The sequence below is a fragment of the Ipomoea triloba genome, chromosome 4 (assembly GCF_003576645.1).
Source record: "Ipomoea triloba cultivar NCNSP0323 chromosome 4, ASM357664v1".
In the NCBI taxonomy this organism is placed as follows: Eukaryota; Viridiplantae; Streptophyta; class Magnoliopsida; order Solanales; family Convolvulaceae; genus Ipomoea; species Ipomoea triloba.
Genome location: NC_044919.1, coordinates 22951083 through 22974207, shown reverse-complemented (window position 1 = coordinate 22974207; position 23125 = coordinate 22951083).

The window sequence follows — 23125 nt, the reverse complement described above, 5'->3', positions numbered from 1 at the left end:
AATTTTGTACCGCAAAAATAAATACATTAGTATAGTGGACGAATTACCTCCGACTCAAGTTGATCTGATTGCACCCCTGCATGCAAGAGAGAGCTGATATGCTATACAAATCAATATATCTTAAAAATGCTCTTGTATAAATAGTGGTGCAAACCCACTTTCCTAACCAATGTGGCACAAAAGCTACTTTAAAGCTTTTCCACATGCAATTTCCATCTCAAATGGGTCTACTTTGAGACCAATTTCTCATTCACCCATTATTCATTTTGAGCATACAATATATCAATCTCTTCGTCTAACTACAAAGGACATGAATTCACATTAACCCGACCCGAATTGAAAGTGGACCTCACATATAATTGTGCCACACAATAGCCACTTAAAATGCCATTTAATGCTATTTTTTCCAACAAATTACATCACACATTGAACCACTAAAAAATCTCTAACTTTACATTTTACTTACATATTTACATTAGTGCATTTATTTTACATTATCTATACACAACAAATTTCTTAAATGCTTTCATATCAAACTTAAAACTCAAGATCTCTCTCTGGGTTCTAGGGTTTCTCTCTTTCTCTCAAGGAATAACCCATACTCACAGTACTCAGATTCAGAACATGGGCACAACACATGCTCAGAACAATAAACAAGGAATTAACAACAATACTAACTCAATAATCCAAAAATAAGTGACTAATGATCATGAATAAATACTCAACAATCAAGGTGGAATACTCAATAATATACTCTAAACACATTCCAGAACCTAAGATGAAACAACAGAGTCACTAGACCACATCACGCTCACTGGAATATACCTAGGAGTGAACTGAAGGAACACATCGACGGAACACACTGGACCGCCATACCCAACCGCTCAAACTCACGGATCACTCGGACGAAACACTCGGATCTGCCGCACTCTTCCGCATGAAGATGCGGACTACCACGGCGGAACAACACCCTCCACCACCTCCTACCGTCAGACACATGCGGGACTCCCAGGCGGGACACATTATACCACCCAAGTGCACCGCAAGTGCAATCCCAATACACAGATCCCAGACTTGAAACAGAATACATGATAGCTCATTTCCAGAGTACAGAATATGATCAGATTACACATCCCAAAGTTCAAAAATACATTGAATCCATAACAATAAATACTCATACTCATCAAGATGAAAGGATAATGAACACAAATCCATAGATCCACAATATAGATTCAACAATCCAACACATCAAAAGCTAATACCCAAGAAATTCCACAGGATTCCACAACATCAAATAATATTCATATATTCAAGAGTGAAAATAGGTTTTAATGTAATATGGAAGATTACCTCTTAAAGCTTTAACAATCCAAAGGCATCCACCACTCCCAAGCTCAATCTCTCAAATCACCATCACCTCCTTGGTCATCTTACCCCAAGAAACCCCAAAGAAGAATAATAAGAACTTATAAAAAGACTAGGAAATTATAAGATGAGATGCAATCTAACTAGAGATTAATACTTACCCAAGCACAATAAATCCTAAAAGAGCAATCTTGCTTGCAACCTTGCTAGGATGAAGAATGGTGTGTGTGTAGGGTTTTGAGAATGAAAGAGATGGTGAAAGTCTTTTGCAAGAGAAGGAAAGAGGCTATGAAATCATTATTAGGAAGCTTTTATATGAACCTTGAAAATCATTACATACATAGTGTATATAATATTAGGGTGTTTAAATAGAACATGGGCTCATCCATAAGGGATGGGCTCTCTAATTAAATATTAATTCAATTAATATAAGACATGGTCCTTCAAAGATTGGGCCAATTAGATATTTAATTTACTATAAGGGATGAAGAAGACCCAAATGGAAAATCCCTTACAAAATTAAATCAAGGAATTGGGCTTTCTTATTAATTCACCAATTAAAATATAGGATATATTCCAATTTAAAGGAACCAGGCCCAATTAAATAAAATTAACCACACGGTAGAAATAATTACTGGGGTTCAAGGCATGAATTAAATCTGGGGTATCAAAGTTTCTCCCACAACTATATTGATATGGTGATCCCCCCCCCCCTCGCTCGGGGTGCGATCAGTGGAGGATGACATGTTTTTAAGAGCTACCTCAGAGAGCAAGACGCCGAGAATCATGGGATCTTTTCAGAGTCCTTGGGGATCGTTCTAGGCTTCCCTTGGTGGTTGTGGGGGATTTCAATGACTTGACCTCACAGGCAGAAAAGTGAGGCAGGTTATCTCACCTGGCTAGCTTGGTTGAGGGCTTCTATGAAGTTCTAGATGAGTGTGCATTGACAAACCTTAATATGGTAGGTTACCCCTTTACATGTGAACGGAGGAAAATGACGAGGGAGTGGGTGGAAGAGAAGCTGGACAGGGTGGTGGTTGAATGGAGGTAGGGTGAATTGAATAACATGGCTAGGGTGTTCAATGTGCAAACCTTGGCATCTGATCATCCTGCATTGTTCCTAGATGTGTACGAGAAGGTGGATAGGGGTCGTGGTAGGAGTTTCAAATTTGAGAATGCATGGTTGTCGGATGTTGGTTATCATGAGGTGGTAGGGAGGGCATGGGGGCAGACAGGTCGGCATAAGTTTTAAGATTGACTACTCTTATGTGTGGAGCAGTTAAGGAGGTGGGGTGGGAGAGTGGTTCCATAAGTTCGATGTTAGAATTGAGGCTTGAAAAAGGATATGAATGGTTTGAGATCCCGATTTGATGATGTTTCTTTGGCTAAGTTTATGGAGTTGGATGGGAGATTGGTTGTGACACTGTGTGAGACCCCAAAATATTTTCCCACCGAAACTCTTATTTATTCAAGTTTCAAAATAGAACTATGTATAATTTGTGTTCCTACGATTATTTTGCATAATGAGCTTATAAATAAAATATTTTAAAACCCCTTGTTTCAAATGATCATTACAAAATATTTATATAATTATTTATGGTTTTAAAAGCCTCATTTAAAGTCCTTTCAAAAAAAAAAAAAAAAAACCTCATTTAAAGAGTAAATTTATTTATAGAATGTTATTCCAAAAGTCTGTTTGAGAGGAACTTGTGAACCTAATAAGTTTGATTTTCAACCAAACATGATTTCAAAACGAATATGTGATATTCCTATATCAATCCTATCATATTTCCCTCAACCCCTATATCAGTTTTTTTACCTAAGATCAGTCATTTAAGATTTAATAATTTCAAAAAGGTCAAATATACCCTTATAGTCGTGTATTAGCCTTGCCTAGGGTTTTGAGCCTATAAAAGCTTCATTACTCAATCCCTCCACTTGCTTCTTCATCTCTGCAGAAGAAAATCACCAAGGAAACTCCAAGCAATAGTAAGGCTTTTAATGATCATTTTCTTCTTCCTTTGCTTAACATCTCCATCTTCTTCCTCTATTCTTATTCTTTTCTCCATGAATGCTTATATTCCCTGTGTATGAATGTGTATGTCTGTGAATATAACCTTGGAATGGTTAAGAGGAGAAGATAGAGATCACCATTGAAGTAGGAGGAGGGATTCGTGCTTATAGGCTAAGAAGCTTGAGGTGTAACCCATGGACACCTAAAACCTATTAATTTGTATGAATGTGTTGTGAAATGTGAATATTTGTGGGGGTGCTCTAGTGATGATCTTAGTTGATAATATTTGATTTGTTTGATGTGTATATTGTTGTAATACTGATGTTTATATGAAGTAATGTTATTGTTGAGGTGTTGAGGTCATGCCAAGGTCTAGAAGTGGGATTCTGTTCCCCTCTCTGCCATTCTCGCAAGCTACGCCAACAGGCCACAAGGACCTGCGGGCATATCCTGTGAGAGGGAGCAGGGCTACTCGCAGGCCCTAAGGGCCCGTGGGGCTAGCCCTACGAGGTGGCAGGTCACGAGTTGCGGGGTTGGGAGCCTTGCCACTCAATGACCCAGCCTTGTGAGGTCCTGGCAGCGAGCTTTGATGCCCTGCTACCAATCTCGCGGGGGATGAGGGGCTCAGGTGGTTTTCGGGTGTACCTCCTTGACTATGGGGTCCAGCAACTTCGCGTTTGTGAGCCGGTTGAACCGTGGAGGTCTGGGTGCTTGATTTAATTAGTTACCTAAGATGAGATAAATTATTATCATCAAGCATGATATTTCCATGTGAAATGATATTATGATTAAGCTATGTGATTAAGCATGTTAATCCCTTGTGAAATGATATTATGATTTAGTTATGAGATTAAGCATGATATTCCTATGTGAAACGATATTACGATTAAGCTATGTGATTTAACTTGATATTCTCATTTGAAATGAAGTTGTAATATGAGCTATGTGAATGAGCATAATATTCCTACTTGAAATGAAATTATGAAGTGAATTATGTGATCAAGTATGATGTTCCTAGTTGATAGGAAATTATGAGATAAGCTACTTTCATGAGCATGAAATCCTTATTTAATGAGAGAATGGGATCATGAAATGATTTGCAATATTCATATTCGAAAATAGCACTAAATGTTGAAGTATGAGGATTACGAGAAAGAAAGTGAATGTTGAGCATTCTATTTTTGATACCAAAATGTCATGTTGAAAGTATGATGAATAGAATCATTTATGAGATTATTGTTTGTGTATTCATTTGCAACCTCATGCATATGTCTATGTTTACCAAACCACCTTATGATTGCATTAAAAAGACTATTTTCTTTTCATGAAAGCTTATGACGATGAGTATATGTATATTATAAATATATAACTCTTTTAAAATCTATATCTATATTCTAGTTTGATTTCATGTGCATATAAAGCCATATATGTCTCTTATTCACTATTTTCGGACCTATTATGAATAAAGGTTTTTAAAGATTATACCACCACTATTATATAAAGGGATCTAAGAAAACTATATATTTTTGGAGGATCCGATTGGACTGCAGTCCCTTCGGAAGAAAAGATGAGACAAAATGGTGAGATGAAATCTGGTAGAAAAATATCAGATTATGTAGAGAAGTGGCTTGGTAGAAAAAATCTCGGGCTTACTTTAGGGTTTGAGCTATTACTCGCTGGGCTTGGAATCCTAGTTAGGGTGTGTGCACACTTAAGGTGCCGGTCTTGATTCCACGTGTGATAGATGAGAAATGATGAGAAAAAAAGGGGGGCTTCGAGACATAATCCACATAGTGGTCACACACATGGTGATGGCTTCGCCCTCCCTTCATGTATGATTATGATGATGATGATGATGATGATGATGATGATGATGATGACGGTTATGATGAAAAGATTCCTCCCATATTATTATAAAAATGATTATTTTTGAATGATGATCCCAAAAAATGAAGTTTTGAGAAAGTTTATCTATACTTTGACAACAAGTTGCATTTTACTCTTGATATTTATTATGTTGGAAATGCTATTATGATATAAGAATATTGTTTACTTACTTTGGTGGTATACATGATTTTATTACGATTTACTATTCTTTTCAAGTCATTAAATTCCTCTTTACTCAAGCATTAAACCCTTTTCCATATATATTCATGAGCATGTGAGCATGAACTACGTGACTTATCTTGTAACCGAATAAGTTTATGTATGTAACCTCTTCAACGAGCATGTTATCTAGTATTGTATACCCATGAATCTATATGTTATCTAGTATTGTATATCCATGAATCTATATGTTATCTAGTATTGTATATCCATGAATCTATATGTTATCTAGTATTGTATATCCATGAATCTATATGTTATCTAGTATTGTATATCCATGAATCTATATGCTACTTGATGTTGCATAACGTGCTTATGTGTATCAAATCTATCTATTTTCCAATCTATATATGTATAAACTATTTTACAGGGTGGAGTGGTTTATACTTAGCATTTATGCTAATCATGTGTTTTCTACTTGTTTTACTTAACTCATTTTAGGATCCGCTTGATATGAGCCGAGAGTGCTAGAGGAGTTAGATTGAGTAGTCTCCATTTTGAATCTAGCACCTAGTTTGAACCTTTAGTACTATTTATGTTTTATAGAGCATATATTGTCTCTAATGTTTAGTATGCCTATTTAGATTCTTGTGGGTTTTGTATGGTGCCTAGACACCGGATCTGCAACCCTTATGTTTCATTTTAGGAATTATGAATATTTTGATTGATGACTTAGCCTGGTAGTTATCCCAGCATGGATACGGCAGTAGCATCCCTTATGTTTTTGGGGTTTATTCTATTGAATGATAATAGCTAGTTGTACATAATCCTATATTTATGTTTTAAGTTTTAATGCATTTAGCCTAGGCTCGTATGTGAATTTGGTGGTGTTACACACTAGCACAAGAGGAGGCTTTCTTGAGGCAAAGGGCCAAACAACATTAGTTAAAGGCGGCGGATCGAAATACTAAATTCTATCATAATATGCATCGGGTCGTAAGAAAAAAAGTGCAATTCTAAGGCTAAAGGATGAAGGAGGGAACAAGGTGGAGGGGGAAAGGATAGACCCTTTGGTGGTGAGGTATTACACGGATATATTTAACTCCTCTGGGGACCTTGGAGTCTTCTATGTTGATTCACTATAAGCAAAGATCACGGAGGCTCAGAACTCAAATCTTCTTCGTCCCTTTGAGCCCGATGAAATAAGTATAGCTCTTTTTTCCATAGGAACAAACAAGTTGCTTGGCCCTAAGGGTATGAATCTTTGTTTTTACTAACATTTCTAGGATATTCTAGAGAGGATGTTACAACTTTTGTGTTGAATTGTTTGAATGAGGTTTCTTTCCCAGTTGGGCTCAATGGTACAAATATTGTGCTTATCCCTAAGAAATTGATCCCACAAACTATGGCTGACTTAAGACTCATAACTATGTGTAACGTAGCTTATAAGATAATGGCGAAAGTGGTGGCTAAAATGATGAAACCTTTACTAGAATAAATTATTTATGAGTCCCAAAGTGTTTTTTTTTTTTTTTTTTTTTTGCATAGAAGGCTGATTATAGATAATATCCTGATGGCCTTTGAGGTGGGACACTTCCTTAGGAGGAAACAACTAGGTAAGGTGGGTTGGGCTGCTCTCAAATTGGATATGGCCAAAACGTATGATCGAATGTAATGGTCTTTCTTGAGACGTATGTTACAGGGGTTGGGTTTTGCCGAGAAGTAGATTGATATAGTTATGTTATGTGTCACGAGTGTGAGGTATAGGGTTCTGGTGAATGGAAGGCATAGTGAGATTATTACCCATTCACGTGGATTAAGGTAAGGAGACCTCTGCTCCTTATCTTTTATCATATGTGTTGAGAGTCTTTCCTTGCTACTACAAGATGCACATGTTAGGGTTTCTATCCATGGTTGTAGGGTGGCGCATGGGGCTCCAACCATATCTCATTTGTTCTTTCCTAATGACAAACCTATTATTCTTTAACGCCAATATGCAGGAAGCGATGGAAGTTAAAAAAAATGTTTACAAACGTATGAACTCTATTCAGACCAGGCGGTCAACTTTTACAAATCAAATATCTCTTTCAGTCAAAACACAAAGCCAGGGTAAGGGATGCAATGGTAGGGCTTTTTGGGGTAAAACAGATAGAGGATTTTGGAAACTATTTGGGTCTTCCTTTGGTAGTGGGCAAAAATAGGAAAGTAGTGTTTGGTTTTATTGAACAGAAGATTAGACACCGCTTTGGTTCGTGGAATAAAAAGTTGCTCTCAAAGGCTGAGAAGGAGGTTCTACTCAAAAGTGTGGCCCAAACAATGCCTACCTACACTATGAACATTTACCGGTTGCCCAAGATCTTGTGTGAGACACTAGAAAAACTAATGAACAGTTTTTGGTGGGGCTTTAAGGGAGGAGAGAGAGGAATTCATTAGTTGGCTTGGGATAAGTTGTGCCTGCCCAAATTCCATGGGAGGCTTAAATTTAAGCATTTTCAAGATTTCAACCTAGCTTTGCTTCGTAAACAAAGCTGGCGCTTGTTAACTAAACCCCAGACACTGGTGGCGCGTGTTTTTCAACCACAATACTTCCCCACAGGTTCTTTCTTGGAAGTCGAACTTGGCCCTAATCCAAGTTTTGCATGGAAAAGCACTATTGCATCCTAGGAGCTCATTCATAGCGGTAGTCAGGGGAGGGTAGGCAATGGTCTAGTCACGAGAGTGTGGGAAGACCCTTGGCTACCCAATGAAGCTAACCCCAAGGTGGTAACCACCCTTGAGCTTACACTATCGAGTTTACGCGTGGTTGACCTAATTCAACCTGGCTCACGAGGCTGGAATCATGAAATAATTGGGAACACCTTTGAGGCTAGAGATGTTGATATTATTCTCAGAACTCCCATCAACCCTGACCTAAATGATTTGTGGTATTGGCATAGTGACCCAAAAGAACTTATACAGTTTGCAATGGTTATAGGAAGCTCTATGGAGAGCTCTACCCATTGCACCCACCAACATGAAAGTTTGGAATCACATTTGGAAGTCAATTGCTCCACCAAAATGGAAGTTATTTTTATGGAGGGTAGTCACAAGCATCTTACCCACGATAAACAACCTCAGAAGAAGACATGTAGAGATACCGACCGTATGTGCGTTATGTGCTGGAGGGGAGGAAACGATCATACATTACTTATGCACTTGTCCTTTTGCTAGGTGTGTATGGTCTGCCTCATAGCTGACAATAGCTCCTGGTTACGCGGACGGCTTCCACTAGTGGATTGAGGAGCTGGTTGCAAGCATTGATACCTTGACCTTCACAAAATATGTGGGTATTGATCATGCAATTTGGAGGGCGATGAATCAGGCAGTATGGGAGGCGAGGGTCCGAGTTCCGGCTGTGGTTTCGAGGACGGTGGAGGTAGCTCGGTCAACGTATGTAAACATAGTTGCCTAATTATTTGTTCACGCTCAGTCAGCGATAGTAGATGCTGGAAATGGTGTAGGCTAGACTGCTAGCAATGGTACATCGGAGACGACTTAGAAATGCAGAGTTGACATGGTGCTTCATGAAGCTACGAGAATAGCTACTTTTGGCTATGTTTTAACAGCGCGAAATGTCTCTTTTGTGGCTGCCATTAATGGTCATTTATAGTGTACTTTATACCCTAAGATGGCAGAAGCATGTTGATAAGTGCCAAAGATACTACCTTTTGTGGGGTATTTAAGAGACATATTGTGCTATAAATGGATTCCTTTGAGCCTATGACATGCTTAGAATAGCTCATTTTGATTAAAGATAGGAACAAGGACTAATTGTGGTTGCAATTGTAGAAGATAGCAAAAGTTGTAATTTTCAGGGCGTTCTGGCGACAGTTCGGTAAAATGAGCATATCTTGAGCTAGGAGTGTCCAAATGAGGTGATTCAAGTGGCCATGGAATGGAAACTTCAAGGGCTACAACTTTCATGAAGAAAGCAATGGCAAAATCAGATCCACGAGATAGTCCACGCGTGGAACTGCTCGTGGAAAAAGTCCAGAGAGTTCCACGAGCAAGTCCACGTGTGGACGAGCTCGTGGATTAGATCAAGCGTGAGATTTTAAAGAGTTATTTGGAGGAAAGGCTATTTAAGTTAGTTTAGATCATTTGGTAGACATTTTAGCACTTAGAATTCATTTTATTTTCATATCTCCTCTCTCAATTGAGAGCTTAGATTAGGATTTGCTTTTGTTGAAGATCAAGCTTTGGATCTAGGTAACAATCTATTTTCAATTGCAATTTCTTATTTCAATTAGCTTTTGCATTTAATTTCATCTCTTGATCTCTTACACTTCAATCTTCTTTTGCTTTTGCTTTTCAATTCCAATTGATGAATAGTTAATCTCTTATTGGAGTTTGATGCTCCTAACTAGGATTTATGCATGATGTGATTTAAATTGTCCAATTGAATTGATGTTGTGGAATTATGTTTCAATTTCTCATGTGTGGATGATGTTGTGATGAGATTTGTGTCTATTGTTCGGGCGAGATAGGTAGAAAGAGGAAGGGAGTGGAGGTTGCGAGATATCGGACCTCCACAAGTTTTACTTGTCCACATTCCCGCCCTTAGTCCGGGAGGACGAGGTCCGGAAGGAGTGCTAGACCATGTGTTCGATTAAATGCCCCAACTGATTAAGGATGTGGGAGTCCAAGCGTGACGCCGCTTGGTGTTGGTACCTCTAACTTCCTTGAGTGAAATATGTTTGCATCCATCTATTCTAGCCTAAGTGAACCACATGCATAAGAACTAGTGAAGACATCCATCTCCTTGTTTTAATTGATTGCTTTACCTTTGCTTAGTTGTTCTTGTTGAAACCTTTACTTCATGTTTCCTTTTACTTTGGTTAATTCTTGCAACTCTTGATGACAAACCTCCTTAATGCCACGCACTTGACTTGACTCCAATTTGCCATCCTCAAGAGAACGACACTCGGGGAATTCATTCCTCGTTTACACCTCACCACTAAAATCTACTTCAACACATGTGCACTTAAGGAGGCCCTCACGTGGATAAATGATCACAGCTACATCAATGTTTGAGTTCAAGTAGATTGCATGAGTGTTTACACCGACCTTATGAAGGGCGGGGTAGATGTTCCTATGTTGAGACAGTCATTAGTGATTGCAAACGGTTATTAGAGTCTTTGGAGGTTGTGTGGTATGTTTTGTTCATAGAAGTTGTAATCAGTCCGCCCACATCTTAGCCAAGATGGAGGGGGCTCGTATTAATTGTCTTTCTTGGTTTGATGTACCTCAGGAGGATATTGTTTCGGTTGGTAAATTATACCATGGACCATGGTCTACTTTGCATTGTAAACCCTGATCCAAAAATAACCTTCTGTAATTGACACATTATGTACCTGCAGTTGACAGTTTCTGTACATGTAGCTATCATATTAAGTGTCAGCAATTATCAAGTTATTTGTTTACATGTACAGAAATTGTTAACTGTAGGTACATAATTTATTAACTAAAGGTGTTAGTACGTAAATTAATTAAAGTAATATAACTATAATCAAATTATTATAATTATATTTAGTTTACTGAATTTAGTATTTGGTTAATTTATTATTGGCATATGTTGGTTCAATTATTATTTAAAACATTATATTTCAGATGTGGGAAATGTGGGAGCTATTTCTATGGAGTGCCTGATTATGTTGATTAAAGGTTCCTGAAATTACTCAGCAAAGTGAGTGGTGGAGAAAATTCCTCATCAATGAACATAGTGGCTAACGTGAAGATCGTTAAAAAAATAACGGGTGGTTAACTCCTTAATTTGTGGAGATTACATAGGATGACTTTCCCTATTTTTAGGTGTCCAAGACCCTATAATTTAAATAGGGAACTATGTAAGGAAGGAAATTGAAGTTTCTAAAAAGGGAAATATATTAATATTATTTAGGAAGGTGCTGCACGGAAACCTCAAAACAGGGAAAGATTGGTGTACTATCTGGAGAAGTCAGCTCCACTTTATATTAGTACAAGATGTGTTAAAATCAAGATTGGTTACAATTTGTTTAATTGATAGAATTAGTTCAAACTGTACTTGTAAACTTTTTCATAGAGTTATTTTATGAGGTTAATGTTTAAATAGGCGGTAGACCTAGTTTTGTAATTCATTGAACCATATAATTGTAAAAACTAGTGGGTTGATCTTAAGTGAAAAAGATTTTAAGCGTGGCCCCGTAGATTAGGAGGTGTTCTCCAACTGCGTTATCAAATTCAGTTGTGTACTTATTTTGGCGCATCTTTTATTGCTTCATATTGTGTTACATATCTGCATTACATAATTTCAATTGGCATCAGACTAGTGTCGCTTAATTTGCTTGCAAGATTCTAGCGATACTCGATTGTTGTTTTACAGAATGGAAGAGGGTGCCTCAATCTCACGACCATCATTATTGAAAGGAGTAAGCAACTATATTGGAAGGCCAGGATGAAAACATTTATTAAATCATTGGATGAAGAATGTTGGCATGCAGTTGAAAATGCTTGGGCTCCACCCACCATTGAAAATTATTGATAGCTTGTGGATAGTTCTTTTTCTGTTGACACTACTCTTGAACTGATTCAAATACTCGTTGCTCGTTTCCCACTTAACTTCCCGCTCATAATAATAGCCCTATGTTCTTGATTCTCTACTTCTGCTACACATATTACACTTGAAATTTGTATGAAATATGATTGTTCCATCCTCTCCAAACACATTAACATTCCTACCAGTAAATACTTGACTTGATTACCTAGAAAAGGGCTACCCGGTAGGCAAATTATTGTGTGGACCATAAATATAAGGTACATTTTTATTATACTAAGAGTACATTATTTTTGTACTGAAGATACATTATTTCATAGTATATGTAAAATAATGTACTTTCAGTACTTAAATAATGTACTCTAAAATAATGTACTTAATGTACAAAAATAATGTGTTTTTATTATATTAAAAATGTAATTTTTATTTATGAGTCCACACAGCTGTGTGGACCATGGTCCATGGAATAATGATTGTACCTGGTGTCTGATCATCTACGGTTCAAAAGAATCCTAGAACAGCCCGAAGTGAAAGCTTTCTAGTGTAAAGCATTTCATTAACACTATTGTCATACCTACCTAGAAGAAAGCTACCCGGTGTCTGCTATGATTCAAAAGAATCCTAGAACAGTTCGGTGTGAAAGCTTTCTAGTGTAAATTGCTCCTTTTACTGGTTACCTGGAAGAGGGCTACCCAGTACTTAATATGGATCTAAAGGACCTGAGAAGATTCCGATGTGAAAGCTTTCCAGTGTTGTTATTTCCATGCTTGATCATTATACTTATGGGGCTCTCATGTTGATATATCTCTGATCTTATATCCTCCCTTTGTGACATTCTCAAATTTCAATATCTATTCACGTCTTATCAATTGCATGATCTTAGTTGAATATTCTTGCATTGTTCAATATATGCTGTTGTGGTTATATTACCTTTGGTTAATGTTTCTCAAAAGGGGAGACATGGTATGAGGGGGAGAACTTTGTTGAGTATGAATTGAGGGGGAGAACTTGTTGTGTATATTCCTATATGGGAGTTGTTTGATCAACATATGCCAAAGGGGGAGATTGTTAGTACGTAAATTAATTAAAGTAATATAATTATAATCAAATTATTATAATTTATTTATAATAAGTAATTTAGTATTTGGTTAATTTATGATTGGCAATTTAGCATATGTTGGTTCAATTATTATTTAAAATGTTGTATTTAAGATGTTGGAGATGTGTGAGCTATTTGTTGAGTGCCTGATTATGTTGATTAAAGGTTCCTGAAATTGCACAATAAAGTGAGTGGTGGAGAAAATTTCAATGGGTGGTTAGCTCCTTAATTTGTGGTGATTACATTGGATTCAATCCCTATTTATATGGGATGAGTTTCCCTATTTTTAGGTGTCCAATACCTTATAAATAGAAAAAAGTATAAGACTTTCGTACCGTCGTTATACCGTGGACCATGCACCATGGCTGATACTGCAGTTGTGTGAACGGAGACTACAATTGTGTTGAACTGATACTGCAGTTGTGTTTAAAGGGAACTGCAGTTGCGAGGAACAGAGGCCGTTTCATCCGTCTGAAACTGCAGTTGTGTTGAACTGATACTACCGTTGTGTTGAATGGATACTGCAGTTGTGTTGAACTGATACTGCAGTGTGTTGAACAGATGAAACGACCTCTGTTCTGCGCAACTGCAGTTCCCTTTCAACACAACTGCAGCATCAGTTCAACACAACTGCAGTATCCGTTCAATACAACTGCAGTATTAATCATGACCATGGTCCACAATGCAGGACCATGGTCCACAATATAATTTCCTGACTTTCGTAAGCTTCGTTGTATACATGCATTGTATGCTTAAATTTTTAAAATATAAAAGTTTATTCAGTTCCTTTCTAAACTTAGAGCTGGTCTCTATGAGAGTGTGACCAACAACTAATAATTAATTGAAAAATAAAATAAAATAATTATTTGTAATAATAAATATAAATATAATAGATTGTCATGTTCTGATCGCATTAAATGTTTTGTAATATAACGCGATTCAATAGGACAAGGTAGAAAATTATATATTAATAGCATCTTATTTGCATGACAAAGAATGATATTCTGTGGTCGTTGGGTAGTGAAATAGTGCTTTCATCATCAGGTACTCCATTGCGATGGTCTATTTCAATAGGAATTGTCGCCTTTCTTCTACTGTCTCCATCTTTCTCCTCAGTCCTCATCCAACTTTGACTGTTTCCTCCAAATTCAACAGATACAATGAAACGCAAGCATATATATATATATATCTAGGCTTGCATTAAGTGAGAAACCACCCCTTAATGAGAATATGTGAAGTACTATATGATCAAAACAAACAATCTAATATTCCAAGCACACAATAAACACAATCTATTCTAGAGTACGTATAGTAACATTATGGTAATTTTTTGTAAGTTAATTTTTTTAAAAATGACTATCTGAGTCTGGAACAGGGCAGTTCTAGAGGCAAATGGTCATTTTTATATATAAAAAAATACCATCTGCCTCCGGAACTGTCCAGTTCGAGACGTAGATAGTCAGGGCCGGTCCTGAGCACGGGCAGGCTGGGCGACCGCCCAGGGCCCCATGCTAGAAGGGGCCCATTCATATATATGTATATGTATACATATATATTATAAAGAAAACAATCCAATGGGGTAGCTCAAGTGGTAAGTGAGCTCTCTTTATAAGGGAGAATGTGGGTTTGATTCCCCTCTAAAGATTGAGGAAAACTTTTTAAAAATATTCAGTGTTTTCTTTTTTTTTTTTTCTTTAACATAGCTAATATAATCACAAAGAGGGGATATAAATAAATTTAAAAAAAAAACAAAATAATCTAATGAAAATTTGAAACAATCTAAAGAAAATAAATGTATTTCATGTTATTTGAGATTATTATTTTTTAGTATTATTAAATTTTAATTTTAATTTTTTATATAGGGCCCATTTTTTTTAATTTCGCCCAGGGCCTCCAAAATGTTTGGACCGGCCCTGTAGATAGTATATTACAAAAATAAAAATAAAACAAATACCATCTGCCTCTAGGAAACTATGGACGCAGATAGTCTTGACTATTTGCGTCCGGGCTTTTTCGGACGCAGATAGTCCTCAACTCCGGACGGAGATGAGATATTTTGTACTAGTGGAGGGCCATGCTCTCATTTGATTCTACCCGTACATACATGCATACATGCATGCATACATACATACATACATACAAACATATATGTCTGTATATATACATGGTTAAGGTGAGAACAAACTTCTAAGTAAAAATGAACTAATTAGATCCATGTGTTTGAGTTGGTCAACAATTAAAGATTACTTTTAAACATAAGGATCTTCTCAAAAAAAAAAAAAAAAGAAGAGGTGGTATAATTAATTTTATAAATATCGTAAATTTGAAAGTTTTTAATAATTACAAAATTCATTATATACTTTTTTCACTAAAACTCTCAATCATTGATGAACTCCTAAGGGCAGCTATGATATCTCTCTCTCTCATATATATATATATATATATATATATATATATATATATATATATATATATATGCGAAAATAGCATATTTGGTCCTTGAATTATATCCAAATAGACATCTCTATTCCTCAATTATGGCCATATTTTTTTACCGCTCCGTTATGAGCAAAGTGATACGTTTGGTCCCTGATATTTGCACATATGGGGATGTGGAAATAACCAACTTGCAAACCTAAATCATTATTTAAAAACGAATTTAACATCTCGGGAAATTATACTTAGATCACTTATCACAAAATACGATTTTTTTCTTCAAAATTAATTGATAATAAATTACCGAATAATTTATGTTGTAGGTAGCTATCAAGTTAAGATCAAACATGCACTACTACGTCAAAGGGTTATAGCAGTGTAGATGCCACTTTATTTTATCATACTTAGGTAATAGTCAATGTCATGCTTCAACCTACCTACTAATGCTGGACTAGATTTTCCACCCAACAAAAACTATAATACACATTCAATATATCAAACACCGCACCTATCTAAACTAACATATAATATAATTGTGGTGTAAATTGATACCGTAGTTGATATTGAATCAACGCAAGTTTTATATTAATAATTAATAAACATACAAGTCAATTCAAATGACAATCAATTCAATTAACTTATATCTTGCCACATGGGTATATATATATATATATATATCTCTTGCCATATAGAACAATGGTATTAATTAGTAGTGTACGTAGGTATAGAGCTAGGGAGAAATGAAACGAAATGAAGTATGAAACTCACTATCAAAGAAATGGGAGGCAGGTGGGTTGGTGTCGGGCGGGCGGTCCCGTCCGGTCTGCGGTGGGGCTGGACTGTGGCGGTTATGGAATGGGGGCCCACACAACACAAGCAGAAAGAGAGGAGGAGGAGCAGCCTGCATGGGCATGGCCTAATTTGCTTTTCCATGTCTCCACATCGTTTGTCATTTTCCCGTTTCTTTATTTACTTGTTTTTGGGATGAGATGAGAGAAGAGCTAGCTAGGGTATAGAGGAAGAATGCGACATAGACTTGAGAAGGTGTTGGTGTCCCTCATGTGAACAAACTCAGGCATGGGTTGCAAAACATTAATCATTTAATTTGTTCTACCTCACTCCGATCCCTTTCCATTTCAACTAATTGTTTTTCATTTTGAATTTGATTTTTCTTTTTTTGTCGCTTTCCATAGTGGGAATAATCAGAATTTTCAACCACGTACTGAAAAGTAATCAAAAATTCGAATTAATCAGATATCTATTCAACATTTGTTTAGATGGCCAATTAAATCTAACATCCTGCTATCTAAATGTGACATCCATCTAAGTATTTAAAAAACAAATTAAAATTATTTTGCATGCTATTATTACCATCCACTAGTCTAGATTAGAGACCACCAACAATATAATTGTCCTCATAAACATTGATTGGTGTGCTCATGGTTGACGGTGAGAAAATATTACGTGAACTCTCATTCTTTACTCCCAACTTTTACTCTGATCTTACCCTCAAAATCTTGATGTTGACATTTTATCGAGACTCACTTAAAAAAATAAAATTAACGTATTAGTAGTGGCTACATTATAAGTAAAGGGAATAAGACTTGGGAATACATGTAATATGTAGTATAACTCTTGTTGGTGTAACAAATGAATTATAGTAATGATTTATCTTCCTTTCTACGACTTTGACAGACGCTTTAATTTGCACTCAAGTGCATATATTGAAATATTAGTGGGTTAGTTGTTGAATTGGTTTATAATTTGTGTGGTAAGTTTTAGGCCGGTGAACGTAACAGAGAACTCTCCTACATACTCCTGTATACAAGAACCATGTGAATGAAGGTTCTTGGTTCAGATGTCAGACAACACACACTCTTACGTTATCTCAACAACATAAATATGTGCACGCATGAGGGAGGGTGCAATTGGTTCGCTGCTGGCCTGGGGCATTATGAGAGAGAGAGATATATCTCAGAGAATTTAAAATCACAGTGATCGAGTCAAGTTAGCTAAGGATACAAACTTGTAATCACAAGATTACAAGTTTGAGTTTCAGCCTCCTTAATTTGAGCTGGTTAGCTATGAACAATCTAAGCTGGTTTACTTCCTTATTATTCTTTGCCAGCTAGGGACAGGCTTGATTTACCTTCGAAAATGGCAGTGGTCCTGGAAATGGCAATTGGCAGAACAGCATGGATCGATCATTATATTCAGCACTTGGAGCATTGCATGTTGATAACGTGAAGATAGATCACAGATGAGAGGTGAATGGTGCAATAAGTTGCATGGCATGGGAGGACCACACTGCAAGTATAAGCAGCATTAGATTGATGAGATGAACCTAGATACAAAACCTAACCTAACCATGCATTATATTGCATGGACACTTCTTCATTCCCATCTCATCAATTTATCCGAGTCAATTAAGTCAAGAACGTACAAGTAGCTATCACAAGGCTTTGCAGAATTGCAGCGACGAAATCGGTAGTATTTGAAGATAGGGGACGGACTAGAGGATAGATTCTGCTCAGATTTTTTCTTGATATATTATTTTTTTAGAGTCAATGGGATTCAAATCTATGGTCTACTATATGGGAAAACACAATTACGTCAGAGCTTATGACTCTGTTTGGCAGAGCTTATTTAGGAGCTTATAGCTTATTTTAAGCTACTAATAAGTTATAAGCTCTGTTTAGTGATGTTCCTAAAATAAGCTAGTAGCTTAAAATAAGAGCTTATTTTTGAACGCTACTTAAGGTAGCGTTTCAAAATAAGCTAGTAGCTTCCTAACTTTTTTTTCCATTTTTAACCTTATTATTTTAAAGAAATGACATCCTTTACCCTTTCCAATTAAAACCTTTTTGGCTAAACCTTTTTGGCTTTTTCTCTTCAATATGTTTGGTTGTAATTTCAATTTGACATTTGTGTTTGAACATTAATTTTTGTATGAACTAATCTTATGAATTATAAACATTTTGTTTTACTTTATATGTTTTCAAATATATGTTCTTACTTTATATTTTATTAAATATATTGATTTCACTATTTTATATTTTAATATATAAACAAACCTATTTAAATTTAAAATTATTCAAATTGTATGAATATGCCCTTTTTAGTCTTTTTACATTTATCACTTATCAAAAAGCTAATTTTACCAAACACTTTTAAGCATAACAGCTAGTTTAACAGCTCTTCAGATTTCAGCTTCGAGCTTATAGCTTTTCAGTTTTCAGCTACTTTTCAGCTTTCAGCTACCTTTTCAGCTAGGTTTGCCAAACATAGCCTATCTCTCCTAGCTTTACTAGCTTTTTGCTCTACCATCAATGTTTAATACTTTTCCCATTGGATTCGTCCATGATATCCGAAATTCACACTTAGTTTGAAATTAAAAACGTAACAATTGACATTTTTATTCTACCATATATATATGTACCCCTAGCTAAAATCTGTCTATAGTAAATAGGAAATCATTTTTTAATTTAAGAAAACACTAATATTTATAATAATGAAATACGGAGTATTATTTAGAATCACAATTAAGTTCAGAATTTTAATCACTTTTGGTTTGTATATATATTAGTACAGTTATCGACATTGTTATTAAATAAAATACAATATAGTAGTAATTAATAGCTTAGTTAGCTTAGGTTAATAATTAGTTGGAAGGAAAAAATTCTTAATTAAAAGCTTTAGTTCGCCCTGTTTGATAGCATAGTTAATTTATCAACCAATTTTGACTTATTTGACCACTATTAGTCGTTTTGTTTGGTTAAACAACTAATATAAGTGATTAATTAACTTTTTGAAACAGTTTATTCGAGCAAAAAAGAAGATTTTTCAAAGCAATTTTTTTCGAGCAGCATTTTAAGAAAATCATTTTGCATGTAATCAGCTATCAATTAACAGCTAATTTATCAAACATTTCTCTACAATCAGCTAATGCTATGAACTAGTCAAACCTACTAACTCAATCAGCTATCAGCTAACAATTATTTATCAAACACCCCCATTGTCCTTTAGCTAGCTACTTAGACACGGGAGACTTGGACAAATTTGAATGTCAATTTTTGAAACCAAAAAATACATGTAAGGGCATGGGTGGCCGACTAGGTGAAAGTGCAATTTAGTGGTCCTTTAATTTGGAGTGTAGACCTGCCTGAGTTGACCACCAATAGTCAGTCAACACTCAGCTTAAAGCTAGCTAGCTAGCTAGCTTAATTGGCTTTATATATAATATAGGACCACAGTACATGGACGAAATTAAATCCTCTGCATTCTTCCCCATTTCCAGAAAGGGTTTTCCCTCAACCAGCTGGTCCAACAAGCTGATCGAAACCCTAAAGACGACGATAGCAACTAAACACAACTCAAGTGTATGCATGTCGGCACATAACAGAAAATTTTGGTAAGGAGAACAAATAATTAATGCCTTTTTTAAGTTATTGAAGTCAATTGATATAAACGTTTGGGTTACACTTGTGTGAGACCGTCTCACGGATCCTTATTCGTGAGACGAGTCGGGTCGGATCAAAGCACCATGCAAATGTCATACTTTTATGTGCAAATATTATACTTATATGCTCAAATATAACACTAATCAAAAATACAATTTTTATTACTTATAAGAGAAAAAGTAATACATTTTTCATAATAATTAATGTTGACAAATGCCCTTTACATATAAGGACAAATATAATACTTTTGAGGAAAAATGTAATACTTTTAAATTGAAATGTAAAAGTATTGTATTTTCATTTAAAAGTATTACATTTACCCTTATAAGTAACAAAAATTTTATTCCTGATTAGTATTACATTTGAGCATATAAGTATGACATTTATGCATATAAGTGTTACATTTGCATCTTGACCCGACCCGACCCGACCTGTCTCATGGTGAGACGGTCTCACACAAGTTTTTGCCTAAACATTTTAGTTCACGTACCAATAGTTATATCATGAACCCGACTTCACCTTGTAAGATGGATCTATCACAATTTACATATTGAATGCTCACAATTCAAATTGTGAACATTCAGTACGTAATTGTGAACATTCAGTAAATTGTGTATTTTGAACCCAAGTCCACAGAATAATGATCGAACAGAACAATCTTGGATGTGATTAAGTAGAAGCACTACAAGAATGAAGACATTTAGTGACAAATCTTTTGTGACACTTTATAATTTAGTCACAAATAATACACTTTTTGTGACCAAAAAAATAATTCGACACTATTATGTGGGATAATTGTGATAACCTTTTTTTAGTCACTGATAGTATGGTAATTGTGACAAGTAAGTATTTGTTACCAGTAAGTTCTCACTATTACTAGAATAATAGTGTCGTAACATACGTTGTCACTATTTGTTGTCACTAAATGTATGTGCATTTTGGCGGCATTATAATTATGACGGGAACGAATGTAGTTGTGACAAAATATAATGTGGACACAAATATTAATACTTTTTGTGACAAATAGTTGTTTGTCACTCTTGTTTATAATATTTGTGACAACATATTTTGTCAATAAAAATAGAATTGGTTAGTACCATTATAAATGACAAACAATTGTGAGAAAAAACATACCATTGTCACTAATATTGTCATTTTTTGTGATGAAATTGTTACAAATATTTGTGATGCTCTATAATTCCGTAACAAAGATTACTAAATTGTGACAATAATTGTGTTGATTTCAAATTTTCACTAGTTTACGATAATTCTGCAAAATAATTAGTTATTACTAAAAATGTCATTCCTAGGGATTGCTTAATCATTCAAAATTTATTAAATGAACTGGATAAGTACCCTAACACCAATAGTCAATTATTTGTACATTAAGAATCATCCAATGTAGCACAATATTTACAATATGGTTATATAAAATATATAATATAAAATACATTTATATAATAAAAATTTGGTTATGCACCAATTAATCGAATTAGTTAAAGTATAATTTAGTTCGATTGATTAAGCTAAGTAACAATTTCTCAAAATAAAAACTCAATTAATTGAATTATTACTCCTAACGACAATATTATATTATTTGTACATTAAGAGTTATTCTCTTAGTATAATTTTGGTACAAGATGGTTGTATCAAATCAAATCAAATATATAATATAATAATAATAATAATAATAATAATAATAATATTTAAAAAAAAAATGTGATGTGGGATCAAATTGATCCCACATCGAAAGAAATAAAGAAGAGGGCGTTGAGCTCCCTCATTAAAAGGGGAGCTCAACGCCCCCTTATACTGCACATCCAATTCAATGAAGCCTCAGACTTCATTATTAATGAAGCCTGAGGCTTCTAAGCATCATTTAAAAAAAAATAAAAATAAAAATATTAAAGATGTTTTGGATATTTGCATAAAATATTAAGAAGAAATGATGTTAAAAAGAATATTTGTTACTATGTTTGTTGTCACAATAAATTAATTATTCGTAATTTTTTTGTCACTGATAATCATTTTTGCGTCAAAAACAATTCTCACAAATAAGTATAATTATTGTGACTACAGTATTGTCATAATAAAATAATTAATTGAAACAATTTTAGTTGTCACTAATTAATTTTTTGTAATAACATATTACGTCACAAATTGTACATTTATTGTGACCACTATTGCTATCACTCAAAAACTATTAGTGTACGTAAACATTGTCACAAAATCTTAAGTAATTGTGACAACTTTTCAAAAGTCAGTCACTACTACAATAGTGACGGAGGATATAGTGACAACTTCAAAAATTGGTCACTAATTTCAATAGTGACCAAAATCAATAGTTTTGGTGATAACTTCTATTGTCACTAAATCTGAAATTTCTTGTAGTGAAGGAACTCATCTTTAATCAAAGGTTAAGAGTTCGATCATTGATTTTTAGTATGAAGCAACTTTACATTTTCAAGTTAATTATCTCATCCAAGTACTTATAATTCAGCGAGTAATTAATCACTATATTCTACAGTAAAAACTTTAGGTCACACACAAAAAATATCGAACAGCACGCATCACAATGCGTCCCATGGCCTGCATTATCATTTTCATCATCACAAAATAAAATTACGATCACAAAATACGAGAACAAGATGCCCAAGGTAGCAGTCATGATTAGTTTTCTTTGTCCGAATCCGGTTAAAACGGTGATATAATATTTTCACATACATTTTATTTCAACAGAAATATTTCAATTAATATCTATTTTGAGTCACTACATATAAACTTTTTCCTAATACCATATTAAAAATAAAAATAAAAAAACAAATTCCAATCATTATACGATGGAGCATGATTCACATTACAAGTTAGGTTGTTAACATAAGATTTATTTTTAATACTAAAATTCATTTTTAATACGTTAAATGTTCACTTTTTTAAGATTCATTATTTGTATGTTGAAGATCTATTTTTAAGCATGCTACCTAAAAATAAATTTTCGATATATTAAAAATATTTTTTTAGTATATTAAAAATGAATACTTATTTGTTATTTATATTACGTGTAAATCATAGTTCACAGTATAATTTGCCCCCAAACTCCTGAGTTTTAATTCGAATAAAATCTAGCTTTAGTA